This window comes from Adiantum capillus-veneris, chromosome 4 (genome assembly GCF_014529385.1).
Source record: "Adiantum capillus-veneris isolate H3 chromosome 4, ASM1452938v2, whole genome shotgun sequence".
NCBI classification, from domain to species: Eukaryota; Viridiplantae; Streptophyta; class Polypodiopsida; order Polypodiales; family Pteridaceae; genus Adiantum; species Adiantum capillus-veneris.
Genome location: NC_140934.1, coordinates 115,991,023 through 116,006,569, shown reverse-complemented (window position 1 = coordinate 116,006,569; position 15,547 = coordinate 115,991,023).

Sequence of the window (15,547 nt, the reverse complement as noted above, 5' to 3'; positions counted from 1 at the left end):
CTACATATACGATCTATGATGGGTTGTAGCATGGGAGGTTTCATTTTAAGGTTGACCACTTCTCCAGCTCCGCTTGTCCAACCTCAGATCCATTGAAGAATGGAGAATAAAGGTGTACCAACTCTCCAAAATAGGCTGGACAATCTCTATAAACCCATGAATTGTTAATATATGCTATGCTGTGGAGTTTTGTTTGAAGTTCCACTCCTTATCCAAGCTACAATCCATTGAAGCATGGAACTAAGTAAGATATATCTCTAGTCCAAGATAGGATCCATTGAAACATAGAGAGAATCAAGGTCCACCACTTGTCCAAGCTATGCATGGGTAATTGATATAGGACCACTACGTTTTCACCTATACTATGCTCTATCATGGATGGTTTCATATCCCACCAATTTTCCAACCTATTTAGTAGGTTGTATTATGGGGGTTTGGTTTCAAGGTACTTCACTTGTCTGAGGTGGGTTCCATTGAACCATGGAGAGAAACTATGTCTACCACTTGTCCGAAATATGCTCCTTTAAAACATAAAAACAAGGTCCACCACTTGTCCAAGCTAAAGTTTCTCTCCATTGAAGCATGGAGAGAAACAAGGTCTACCACCTGTCCAAATATTCTCCATTGAAACATAAAAGCAAGGTCCACCACTTGTCCAAGCTAATATAACAAATGGGTGTTGGTTACAAGGTGTACCACACTTGTCTAAACTAGTCTTCATGCAAGGTTACCACATGTCCAAGCTATATGAGCTTGTTTTGAAGGTCTACCACACCTCTTGAAATTAGGATCCATGTAAGGTCCACCTTTTGTCAAGCTATGCATTTAATGAGTACTAAAACTAAGTAAATTGCAGTACTTAAATACCTTTCCAAGCTCATTAAGATTTTGGTCTCTAAGGCCGCCACCACCACATGTCTAATCTATGCTCTAATTGATTACTTATGCTATTTCTCTCAAAGTCCAAACATAAGCTCCCTTCTAGCAAGGTTAGTTTAAATTTAGGCTCCAGCACCTGTCTAAGCTAGGTTCAATTTATGAAGCATCACCATTTAACCATGCTACGATCTAATGTATCATATCAAGGGGGTATTGATAAAAGGTCCAAAACTTATTGAGTTCAAGCTCTTAAGTAATTAAGTCTTTGTGAGTATTAAATGTTTTAGTTTTAGTCTACAGATCCACCATTCAAAAACTCAAGTAATTTACTATTTACATTCAAACCTTGAATGCTTGAGATAAAAATACAAGCTCAATCAATACTATATAAAGCAAAATCTAACATTAGAGTATCAAATCAGTAACAAGAAACACTAACATGCACAAGAAAACTCAAAAATACGTGTCTCCATTTCCAAAAAGTCCTCCATTGACAAGGATGGTGTTGTTGTTGTTCTTCTTCTCTTTGTGGAGAGCACTCCTCTGTAACAGGCACAATGTCGCCTGATTGCGAAGTGGATTGTTGAAGTCCAGCCCATTTTTCTATATCTTCATGAGACTTAACAAAGTCTAGCAGCATGGTCTCCATGCTTTTTGCCTCCTCCACACTATCAATTAAGCAGATGACTTCTTTTTTGTTGTTGTATTCCTTCTTGTGCAACCAAGGAGCCATCACCAAAAACATATCAACAAGCTTGCGGTCTTCAAAACAATATGTACGAATGTAGTGCTTGACCAAAGCTCTTTTTTTGGCCTCCAAATATTGCAAATCTGACATATCGTTATCTGCTACTTGAAGAAGAGAACAATCAATTGGCATGGGATGTTCCTCTGATCTTCTTCTCAGGTCTTCAAATGCATTGCCTTGTCCCAAGAAGGCAATAACTGTTAGGAATTGAATTGCTCCTTTGCAAGGAGCTGATGGAAAGTGATGCAATGCACCACAACAATGGTAGCTCAGATTATCTCCCATGGCGTGAAAGGCACATTGCAATTTTGTGAAGTTAGTGAAATCCACAAATGCAAGAAAGACAAATCCAGGATCTGTTGACCCTCCAGCAATAGCCAAGATCCCATCCAAAGCATTGTTAAATGTCTCCTCACTCACTTCAAATTGCCTCCAACGTTTTTTGTCATATCTAAAAACACATAAGCCAATAGGCACTTTATTATTGAAGTGGCGCATCAAGTAGAGATTGCCTTCCATTTGTAGGCTCACCACATAGATTGACCATGGCAAATCTCTAGGCTCAGTTTTCTCCTTTTGAAGGTGAATTGCCCATTGCATGTATTTTATTGCTCCATCTGGAAAAGCCATTTTCTTTGTTCCACGCGTCAAACTAGATCTGATCCATTCCTCGCATAGCATTAAAATTGTTTTATAAACAACATCATTGATGTTATACATTTTGACCACCTCCCCCAGTATTTACATGGTGAAGACTCATTCAAATTGTTGAAGCCTTCAAGAAGTGCATCTTGAATCAATTTGTCTTGCTTCAACTGCTTGATTCGATCATACATGTCAGTTGCATCACCATCCTTTGCACTCTTTGACAGTAAAATCTTCTCATCTCTAATCTCTTCTTGAATAGTCTTTACCTCTATTCCTCAAGGCCACAAAGATATCTAAATACAGTTGTTGGGGGTTTCTTATTTCCTCTTCTAGATTTTCAATGATTTCTATCCAGCAATCATAAACTAAATCAGAGTAGGTGACCATGTGTGCCTGTTTAGCAATCCAACTTGCTGCTGCACTCATTCTTGCCAATCGAAGAAAACCTGAAAAGAAATAGAGAATAATTATAAACTATTGAGCAAGATTTGTTAATTAAACACTATCAAAAGACAAAGAAAATAACTTACATCCCATCCGGCACGAGATGCATGTCCCTCTGCAATTCCACTTGCTGCCTTTGGTGGTCGTCCTGAGAAGATCATTGACTCCGTAAATGTCTCAATATTTGGCTGTAAGGTTGCTTGACATACAATGCCTGAGCCTCCTCATTTGCAATGGCAGATATAGCAGTTGCAACAAATGGAGGAGCATTCACAACAATGCGAGCCTTTCTAAATTTATACACGCTAATCAGTCTTTCAAAGATCTCTTTGTTGTTTTGTTCATTGTGAAGCAAAACTTTTGCAGCATAGATTGAATGCTGCCCATCAAGAATCCAATAATGATAATCTTTATTTTTTGCTCCTCTACCTCTTCTACTGCCAAAGGAGTCCCCTTCTTTGATTTTGCATTTCGAACAGGCATCAAATATGCACATGCTGCAGGCTTGGTCGTACTCCGTGAAAATCCAAATAACACACTTTCAGCGTGTTTTTTATCCATAATAGTGCATTATAGTGATCAGGAGCAAGCCAACAATTTTGAATAGGGATATCAAATTCCCTATATTGGAAAGGAAAATAATTTATGTACTTATTCATTCCCTGTATCTTTTTCTTGTCCTTTCATGGCCTCAGCTTCTAAAACATCTGGATCCACAATTCTCATCTTTGACATTGAACCCTCTGTTGATGAGGATGCCAAAGATGCCTTGTCTACATCCAAAATGGAGCTAGTTCGCTTAGCTTCTACTTTCTGCACTTTTGCTTGCTTCTTTGTGGATGGTGGTCGTGAAGCTTTCACCTTTTTTCGTTGTAGTGTGGCAATGATGGAGCTTTGAAGTTGATCTGCTGTGATATTTGGATTTGATTCTGCAAACTTCCATCTCGAGAAAACATTGTCTCTTCTTTGTTTCTAGACATGCGCTCCAATGCATATGCTCCTGGAGATAGTTGAAATTCTAGATTCATTGGAACTAGAATGTCAATGCATTCCACCTCTGGATGACTATCAACTACAGAGACAGATGCTTCCACAACTTGTCCAACATCTTCAAACAAGCTGTCATTATCCTTTTTGGCAATAAATAGATGCACCTTATGAAATTGTGCACCCTCTATACCATGTATGTCCAAATACCATTTCCTAAGATCATTGCAAGTATAGTCAACTGAGACAGCAACCCTTGCAACCTGTTTTTTTTGGAGCCATCTTTCCTGAAACAAAAAAAACCAAATGTTATTTTAACATATACTTTTTTGTAATGGATTAAGTTTGTGTGAATACAAGTTCCACCACTTGTTCAAGCTAGATCTAAGCAAGTATACATAGTGATCATTTAAGCTAGTAAACTAAGGGAAGGGAGAAGTAAGGTCCACCACTTGTCCAAGCTTAGCTCTAGACAACATGGAGAGATTGGAGGTCTACTAATTGTCTAATATAGGCTAACTATATTGAAACATAGAGAGAAGCAAAGGTCCACCACTTGTCCAATCTAGGGTCCATTGAAACATGGAGAGAAGGATGCTCCACCATTTGTCCAAAATAGGCTCCATTGAAACATGAAGAGAAGCAAGATGCACCATGTCTTTGAGATGCTAGGCTCCATTGAAATACCTTAACCCATGATATTTTGTATATGTGGGGTTAAATTCAAGGTCCACCACTTGTCCAACTATTATCCCTAGTAGCATGAGTGGTTTGGTCTCAAGATTCACCACTTTTCCACTCTATGTCATTATATTAAGAAGATCTGGGTGTTAAGGTCCACCACTTGTCCAACCTATAAGGCTATATCTTAAATGGTATTATTTACCACCACTTGGAATGCACATGATGGGTTTTACATAGGGGTACGGTTCCAAGGTCACCACTTGTCCAAGCTAACTCTATTGAAACATAGAGAGAATCAAAGGTCCACCACTTGTCCAAGCTAGGCTCCATTGAAACATGGAGAGAAGGATGCTCCACCATTTGTCCAAGCCAGGTTTGATTGAAACATGAAGAGAAGCAAGCTGCACCATGTCTCCAAAATGCTAGGCTCCATTGAAATATCTTAAACCCATGATATTTCGTACATGGGGGGTTTACATTCAAGGTCCACCACTTGTCCAACCTATTATCACTAGTAGCATGAGTGGTTTGATGTCAAGATTCACCACTTTTCTACTCTATGTCATTATATTAAGAAGATCTGGGTGTTAAGGTCCACCACTTGTCCAACCTATAAGGCTATATCTTAAAGGGTATTCTTTCTCACCACTTGGAATGACCATGATAGGTTTTACATGGGGGTTTGGTTCCAAGTTCCACCACTTGTCCAAGCTAACTCTATTGAAACATAGAGAGAAGCAAAGGTCCACCACTTGTCTAAGCTAGGGTCCATTGAAACATGGGAGAGAAGGATGCTCCACCATTTGTCCAAGATAGGCTCCATTGAAACATGAAGAGAAGCAAGCTGCACCATGTCTCCAAGATGCTAAGATCCATTGAAATACCTTAAACCCATGATATTTTGTACATGGGGAGTTTACATTCAAGGTCCACCACTTGTCCAACCTATTATCTCTAGTAGCATGAGTGGTTTGGTCTGAAGATTCACCACTTTTCCACTCTATGTCATTACGTTAAGAAGATCTGGGTGTTAAGGTCGACCACTTGTCCAACCTATAAGGGTATATCTTAAAGGGTATTCTTTCTCACCACTTGAAATGTCCATGATATGTTTTACATGGGGGTTTGGCTCCAAGGTCCACCACTTGTCCAAGCTAACTCTATTGAAAACATAGAGAGAAACAAAGGTCCACCACTTGTCCAAGCTAGGCTCCATTGAAACATGGAGAGAAGGATCCTCTACCATTTGTCGAAGCTAACTCTATTGAAACATGGGGGGTTTACATTCAAGGTCCACCACTTGTCCAACCTATTAACGCTAGTAGCATGAGTGGTTTGGTCTCAAGATTCACCACTTTTTCACTCTATGTCATTATATTAAGAATATTTGGGTGTTAAGGTCCACCACTTGTCCAACCTATAAGGCTATATCTTAAGGGTTATTCTTTCTCACCACTTGGAGTGACCAGCATAGGTTTTACATGGGGGGTTTTGTTTCAAGGTCCACCACTTGTCCAAGCTAACTCTATTGAAACATAGAGAGAATCAAAGGTCCACACTTGTCCAAGCTAGGGTCCATTGAAACATGGAGAGAAGGATGCTCCACCATTTGTCCAAGATACGCTCCATTGAAACATGAAGAGAAGCAAGCTACACCATGTCTCCAAGATGCTAGGCTCCATTGAAATACCTCAAACCCGTGATATTTTGTACATGGGGGGTTTACATTCAAGGTCCACCACTTGTCCAACCTATTATCTCTAGTAGCATGAGTGGTTTGGTCTCAAGATTCACCATTTTTCCACTCTATGTCATTCTATTAAGAATATATGGGTGCTAAGGTCCACCACTTGTCCAACCTATAAGGCATATCTTAAACTTTATTCTTTCTCACCACTTGGAGTTACCAAGATAGGTTTTACATGGGAGTTTGGTTCCAAGGCCACCACTTGTCCAAGCTAACTCTATTGAAACATAGAGAGAAGCAAAGGTCCACCACTTGTCCAAGCTAGGCTCCATTGAAACATGGAGAGAAGGATGCTCCACCATTTGTCCAAGATAAGCTCCATTGAAACATGAAGGGAAGCAATCTGCACCATGTCTCCAAGATTCTAGGATCCATTGAAATACCTTAAACCCACGATATTGTTTACATGTGGGGTTTAACGTCAAGGTCAGTCACTTTTCCAAGCTATTATCCCTAGTAGCATGAGTGGTTGGGTCTCAAGATTTACCACTTTTCCACTCTATGTCGTTATATTATGAAGATCTAGGTTCTAAGGTCGACCACTTGTCCAACCTATAAGGCTAGATCTTAAAGGGTATTATTTCTCCACTTGGAATGACCATGATATGTTTTACATGGGGGTTTGGTTTCAAGGTCCACCACTTGTCCAAGCTAACTCTATGGAAACATAGAGAGAAGCAAAGGTCCACCACTTGTCCAAGCTAGGCTCCACTGAGACATTTAGAGAAGGATGATCCCCCATTGGTGGAAGATAGGCTTCATTGAAACATGAAAAGAAGCAAGTTGCACCATGTCTCCAAGATTCTAGGATCCATTGAAATACCTTAAACCCACGATATTGTTTACATGTGGGGTTTAACGTCAAGGTCAGTCACTTTTCCAAGCTATTATCCCTAGTAGCATGAGTGGTTTGGTCTCAAGATTCACCACTTTTCCACTCTATGTCATTATATAAAGAAGATCTAGGTGTTAAGGTCGACCACTTGTCCAACTATAAGCGTATATCTTAAAGGGTATTCTTTCTCACCACTTGAAATGTCCATGATATGTTTTACATAGGGGTTTGGTTCCAAGGTCCACCACTTATCCAAGCTAGCTTTATTCTTCTCATAGAGAGAAGCAAAAGGTCCACCACTTGTCCAAGCTAGGCTCCATTGAAACATGGAGAGAAGGATGCTCCACCATTTGTCGAAGCTAACTCTATTGAAACATGGAAGGTTTACATTCAAGGTCCACCAGTTGTCCAACCTATTAACGCTAGTAGCATGAGGGGTTTGGTCTCAAGATTCACCACTTTTTCACTCTGTGTTATTATATTAAGAATATTTGGGTATTAAGGTCCACCACTTGTCCAACCTATAAGACTATATCTTAATGGTTATTCTTTCTGACCACTTGGAGTGACCATGAAAGGTTTTACATGGGGGTTTGGTTCCGAGGTCCACCACTTGTCCAAGCTAACTCTATTCAAACATAGAGAGAAGCAAAGGTCCACCACTTGTCTAAGCTAGGGTCTATTGAAACATGGAGAGAAGGATGCTCCACCATTTGTCCAAGATAGACTCCATTGAAACATGAAGAGAAGCAAGCTGCACCATATCTCCAAGATTCTAGACTCCATCGAAATACCTTAAACCCACGTTATTTTGTACATGGGGAGTTTACATTCAAGATCAACAATTTGTCCAACCTATTATCGCTAGTAGCATGAGTGGTTTGCTCTCAAGATTCACCACTTTTCCACTCTCTATCATTATATTAAGAATATTTGGGTGTTAAGGTCCACCACTTGTCCAACCTATAAGACTATATCTTAATGGTTATTCTTTCTCACCCTTGAAAGACTATATCTTAATGGTTATCCCTAGCTATTATTGCTAGTAGCGTGAGTGGTTTGGTCTCAAGATTCACCACTTTTATTAAGAATATGTGGGTGTTAAGGTCCACCACTTGTCCAACCTATAAGGCTACATCTTAAAGGTTATTCTTTCTTACTACTTGGAGTGACCATGATAGGTTTTACATGGGGGTTTGGTTCCAAGGTCCACCACTTGTCCAAGCTAACTCTATTGAAACATAGAGAGAAGCAAAGGTCCACCCCTTGTCTAAGCTAGGGTCCATTGAAACATGGAGAGAAGGATGCTCCACCATTTGTCCAAGGTAGGCTCCATTGAAACATGAGGAGAATCAAGGTGCACCATGACTCCAAGATGCTAGGCTCCATCGAAAAACATTAAACCCACGATATGTCGTAGATGAGGGGTTTACATTCAAGGTCCAACACTTGTCCAAGCTATTATTGGTAGTAGCCTGAGTGGTTTGGTCTCAAGATTCACCACTTTTCCACTCTATGTCATTATATTAAGAATATGCAGTGTTAAGGTCCACCACTTGTCCAACCTATAAGGCTACATCTTAAAGGTTATTCTTTATTACCACTTGGAGTGACCATGATAGGTTTTACATGGGGGTTTGGTTCCAAGGTCCACCACTTGTCCAAGCTAACTCTATTGAAACATAGAGAGAAACAAAGGTCCACCACTTGTCCAAGCTAGGGTCCATTGAAACATGGAGAGAAGGATGCTCCACCATTTGTCCAAGATAGGCTCCATTGAAACATGACGAGAAGCAACCTGCACCATGTCTCCAAGATGCTAGGCTCCATCGAAATACATTAAACCCACGATATTTCGTAGATGAGGGGTTTACATTCAAGGTCCACCACTTGTCCAAGCTATTATTGCTAGTAGCCTGAGTGGTTTGGTCTCAAGATTCACCACTTTTATTAAGAATATGTGGGTGTTAAGGTCCACCACTTGTCCAACCTATAAGGCTACATCTTAAAGGTTATTCTTTCTTACTACTTGGAGTGACCATGATAGGTTTTACATGGGGGTTTGGTTCCAAGGTCCACCACTTGTCCAAGCTAACTCTATTGAAACATAGAGAGAAGCAAAGGTCCACCCCTTGTCTAAGCTAGGGTCCATTGAAACATGGAGAGAAGGATGCTCCACCATTTGTCCAAGGTAGGCTCCATTCAAACATGAGGAGAAGCAAGGTGCACCATGTCTCCAAGATGCTAGGCTCCATCGAAAAACATTAAACCCACGATATGTCGTAGATGAGGGGTTTACAGTCAAGGTCCACCACTTGTCCAAGCTATTATTGCTAGTAGCCTGAGTGGTTTGGTCTCAAGATTCACCACTTTTCCACTCTATGTCATTAAATTAAGAATATGCGCGTGTTAAGGTCCACCACTTGTCCAACCTATAAGGCTACATCTTAAAGGTTATTCTTTATTACCACTTAGAGTGACCATGATAGGTTTTACATGGGGGTTTGGTTCCAAGGTCCACCACTTGTCCAAGCTAACTCTATTGAAACATAGAGAGAAACAAAGGTCCACCACTTGTCCAAGCTAGGGTCCATTGAAACATGGAGAGAAGGATGCTCCACCATTTGTCGAAGCTAACTCTATTGAAACATGGGGGGTTTACATTCAAGGTCCACCACTTGTCCAAGCTATTAGTGCTAGTAGCATGAGTGGTTTTGTCTCAAGATTCACCACTTTTTCACTCTATGTCATTATATTAAGAATATTAGGGTGTTAAGGTCCACCACTTGTCCAACCTATAAGGCTATATCTTAAAGTTTATTCTTTCTCACCACTTGGAGTGACCATGATAGGTTTTTATGGCGGGTTTGGTTCCAAGGTCCACCACTTGTCCAAGCTAACTCTATTGAATAATAGAGAGAAGCAAAGGTCCACCACTTGTCCAAGCTAGGGTCCATTGAAACATGGAGAGAAGGATGCTCCACCATTTGTCCAAGATAGGCTCCATTGAAACATGAAGAGAAGCAAGATGCACGATGTCTCCAAGATGCTAGGCTCCATCGAAATACCTTAAACCCACGATATTTCGTAGATGGGGGGTTTACTTTCAAGGTCCACCACTTGTCCAAGCTATTATCGCTAGTAGCATGGTTTGGTCTCAAGATTCACCAGTTTTCCACTCTATGTCATTATATGAAGAATATCTGGGTGTAAGGTCCACCACTTGTCCAACCTATAAGGCTATATTCTAAATGATATTTTTTTTGACCACTTGGAATGTGCATGATATGTTTTACATGGGTTTTTATTCCAAGGTCCACCACTTGTCCAAGCTAGATCTATTACATATATATTATACATACAATATTCAACTAGATTCCCTACCTATCATGTCCAGTAGCATGGATGCTCTAGCTGAAGGTCCACCACTTGTCCAACCTATACTCTCTTATGTAAGGGAGATCTCGCTATAAATTCAAAACCTTCCGCCTAAATTTAAAATACCCTCCCAAATCTTAAATATCCCGCCTAAATTTTAAACTATCCCCCAAAATTTTAAAAATTCAAACTTTTTTATCAAAATTTAAATTTATACTACTTAAATTTAAAATATTCCACGCGAAAATTGATTTTAAATTCAAGTTTACCACAAAAAGATATCATTATACCACCTAAATTCAAATATGCAAACCTCAAATCATTATATTGTACATAAATTCAAACAAATTCAAATTAACAAGCCTAAACTGATATTAGTTTGCATAGATATGAATTTATCACACCTAAATTATGTCACCATGTTAGAGAGAGTGGTTAGAGAATTTGAACAAGGTCCACCACTTGTCCAACCTAGATACCAAGAAGGATTGAGTGTACAAGGTATTGTTTGGAGGTCCTTATAGTCCTTGGTCTCAAGGTCCACCACTTGTGGTAAGGGTCACCAAAAAGTGTATATATTCATCCAAAGAAATACACGTATTTTTGTCTACATGTCCTAGTTTAAACCATTTATGTCCATTAGGTGTATCACTAAACAACACTACTATTTTTGAGAAACAGAAGTTACAATCATATCTACAAATGGATTAGAGGAAAATCAGCTCAGCATACATCCAGAACTCGCTACAAGAATCGACTTTAACAGATCACGCAAGTAAGTCTTCCATTCAATTTTACTAGTATTACAATGTGTTAGTTATTTGTGATATTTATGTATGTATATATACTATGTGTGCATATCGTAATTAAGTGTAATTGTGTATCTGCATTATGTATGAGTATTACAATGAAATAACACAAATATACATACATACACATAGATAACACAGACGCACACATACATGAGCATGTATTTTCAAGAGAGAGATAGCAAATACAGAGATAGATAGATAGAGAGAGAGAGAGAGATAAATAACTGTTTTTTAGAGAGAGGAGAGAGAAAGATAACAGATTTCACTGTGTTTATGTATGTGGAAGAGAGGAAGACGATGTATGGGAATATGTGCACGTATTTTCAAGAGAGAGACAACAAGATAACAGATTTCATTGTGGTTATGTATGTGGAAGTGAGGAAGACGATGTGTGGGAATATGTGCATGTATTTTCAAGAGAGAGACAGCAAGATAACAGATTTCACTGTGGTTATGTATGTGGAAGAGAGGAAGACGATGTGTGGGAATATGTGTATGTGTGCGGGGATACTTTAAACTATGTATCTCTGTCTTTTGACGAGAGAGTGTGTGTGCAAGAAGAGTTACAGAGAACCATCTTCTCTATATGGAGAAAGACAGAGAGTGAGAGAGAGAGAAATACCTGTTTTTTCTCTATTCGTGAAGTGTGCAATGTCTCCTGAGAAGACTGCCTGATCCTGCCCTTCTGGAAAGCGTTGTGTACGCTGCTGTTTCTTTGTCTTGTGCGCGAACTTTCAATCCTGTGCACTCCACCTGTGTGTTGTGTACGATGCCGAGCTTGCTCCTCTACGCACGCGTATACTCCAACTGTGTGCGATCCGTGTGCGCTTTCTGTGTTTTTGCTGCTCGCCTGCTTTCTCTGTGTGCGTTTCTCGTGCTCTCTCTGTGTGCCTAATCTTGATAGGGTTTATTAGAATGCCACGTATGCTACAAGTCCATGTTTTATCATAGGATTAAAAAAAACAAAAACAATATAAAAAATTAACCAATTCACACGGCCAAAATTAAAGAAATCATGGTTGAAAATATGAAAAACATGCGTAACTCTATACTAGGAATTCACTTTTTAAAAAAAAATCTTTGGGCGCTGCCCCTCGACCCCGCCCGGCAGTCGCGCCGGAGGCGACAAGGGCGCCGCCCCTTGACCCCGCCCGGGGCGCTGCCCCGGACCCCACCCAAAACAATATCCCAAAATCAACCTCCCAAGCCCCGCCATCGAGAGCGCTATATTCCACATCCCCATCAAGAGCGCTACCCCCAAACCTCACGTGGAAGCGCTGCCTTGTCACCCCATTGTGGCATTGCCCTAAGACCCCGCATCTGGAGTGCTAAATGGGAACATTCTTCATTAGTGAAATTTTGAACATAAATTATATTAGCATATACTTAAATATAATACAAATATTAACATATTAGCTATACTACTAATTTACTATAGCAGTTCTAGATTATGTCCCATACTATATTTAAGGTGCCAAAGGTTTGGCCTTATGGTCCTAGATTTAGCCAAGTGGTCAACACATATAGGACCAAGTGCACACTGTGCCACAAAACTTGGCCACCACTTCACTTGCCAAAGTTTAGGCCACATGGTCAATCCTAACTTTCCAATGTTCTTATTATGTCACCTTTTGCCTCGTGGAAAACCTAGGCTTGTTTTCACATACTCAGGCACTTCAAGCCACAATAAATTGTCATTACTCTTCGACAACCCTTTTGTTCAAGTCTTTGAAAAAACATTGTTTAAGGCCACCCTAAACCATTTTCATTTAGGGGTGTCTAAAACTAGCTTTTTGGCAATTCGAGAAGAAAATGGTCAAAGTTTTATACTTAGTTTTAACCACTTGACCAATTCAAATATTGGAAAGCAAGGTCTTGTAATACTTTGCTTTGGACATCACACATTAAAACTAGGTCCCTCACTTTCCAAGCTATGCTCTAATACAATAAAGGACTTTGGTTTCAAGATGCACCACTTTCCCAACCTTGATTCCATTAAAGAAGCTAGCTAAACTTAGACATTTAATAGCAAGGTCTTGCAGCAGTTCAGATTGAACATTTTCCATGCAGCTAGTCCACCACTTATCTAAGCTATGCTCTAATAGAGTAAGGGGGTTTTGGTTTCAAGATCCACCACTTGTCCAAACTTGATTTGGGAAGCAAGGTCCTATAATAGTTTGCTTTGGACATTCACCATTACAACTAAGTCCACCACTTCTCCAAGCTATGTTCTAATACACTAAGGAGGTTTTGGTTTCAAGGAGAACCACTTGTACGACTCTGTATACCACTTGTCCAAGCTATGCTCTGATATGGAAAGGGGATTTTGGTTTCAAGGTCCACCACGTGTTCAACCTTGCAAGACTCAAGGGATACTTGGACATTGGAAAGCATAGTCCTATAGTAGTTGATAGGTGGCAGTGGGTATTACAACTAGGTCCAACCTATGCTCTCATATAGCAAAGAGGCTTTGGTTTCAAGGTCCACCACTTGTCCAACCTTGCTTCCATTAAAGAAATGAGGGGCTACGTAAACATTGGCAAGCAAGGTAGCAAGGTTCTAAGGTGTTTCACCTTGGATATTGGGCATTATAGCTAGGTCCACCACTTGTCCAAGCTATGCTCTGATAAAGAAAGGGGATTTTCGTTTCAAGGTCCACCATGTGTTCAACCGTTCTAATATAGAAAGGGGATTTTTGTTTCAAGGTCCACCACGTGTTCAGCCTTGAAAGACTCAAGGGATACTTGTCCAAGCTATGCTCTGATAAAGAAAGGGATTTTCGTTTCAAGGTCCACCATGTGTTCAACCTTTCTAATATAGAAAGGGGATTTTTGTTCAAGGTCCACCACGTGTTCAACCTTGAAAGACTCAAGGGATACTTGTCCAAGCTATGCTCTGATAAAGAAAGGGATTTTTGTTTCAAGGTCCACCATGTGTTCAACCTTTCTAATATAGAAAGGGGATTTTTGTTTCAAGGTCCACCACGTGTTCAACCTTGAAAGACTCAAGGGATACTTGGACATTGGAAAGCATAGTCTTATAGTAGTTGATAGGTGGCAGTGGGTATTAAAACTAGGTCCAACCTATGCTCTTATATAGCAAAGAGGCTTTGGTTTCAAGGTCCACCACTTGTCCAACCTTACTTCCATTAAAGAAATGAGGGGCTACGTAAACATTGGCAAGAAGGTAGCAAAGTCCTAAGGTATTTCACCTTGGATATTGGGCATTATAACTAGGTCCACCACTTGTCCAAGCTATGCTCTGATATAGAAAGGGGATTTTTGTTTCAAGGTCCACCACGTGTTCAACCTTGAAAGACTCAAGGGATACTTGGACATTGGAAAGCATAGTCCTATAGTAGTTGATAGGTGGCAGTGGGTATTACAACTAGGTCCACCACTTGTCCAACCTATGCTCTCATATAGCAAAGAGGCTTTGGTTTCAAGGTCCACCACTTGTCCAACCTTGCTTCCATTAATATAGCAAGGAGGATTTGGTCTCAAGGTTCACCACTTGTCCAACCTATGCAAACCTTTTTCATGTTGTAGCATGATTTTTGGTTTGAAGAGTATTTTTCTATAACTATGGATTTAACAATGTAATCTTTTTACTTACAGGATGGACTTCGAATCTGGGAGAAAGTACATATGATACTTGACAATGAAATCGTTGGTATTGGTTGTGTGTGTAGAACAGATCCAGATTCCACTTGTGGTGGTACAAAGATAGGGCTGGGAAATGTCTCCATACTAGTGGAGGAATGCTTGAAGGATGTGGTCCTACCTTTTCCTACAATGGATACTTCATCTCTCCAAGGCTCATTATGGAGTGCTGTTCGATGGTCAAAGCTTCTTTTGCAATCTTTTGTATAAATGGGAACTTAATTGATCCACACGAAAGCTACAATGGTGATGAAGAACATGATCATTCTGATCCTCTAGTTACAGATGCAATACCTATGACAAGCCCAGAATTTGAAGCAATGATTCGAGAGTCTTGGAGAAATCAGAGGGTCATTTTAAAAGATGACACAATGATGCAAACCATGAATGAAGGGACCATCTTATATGTATTTCCACATGATTATGTCAACTTTCAGGAACTTGGTCCTGATTGTGTGGGTGTGGGTATTGAAAGAGAAAATGCAAGCATTCATGATGTGGTTGAAGTGGGTAGCATCACTTTGCTAAAGTGGCCCATCAAGCAGACAACAATGTTGAATGGGAGCCCATTACAACGCTTTGTTCCTGTTGATGGCATGCATGCTACATATGAGGATGTATCCAACGATGGCAATGTTGGACAAAAACTTGATGGGAGTAATGTTGTCCAGTTGTCAAGGAAGAGACGATACACTTTCATGAACAGGACTCAAAAATCAAAAG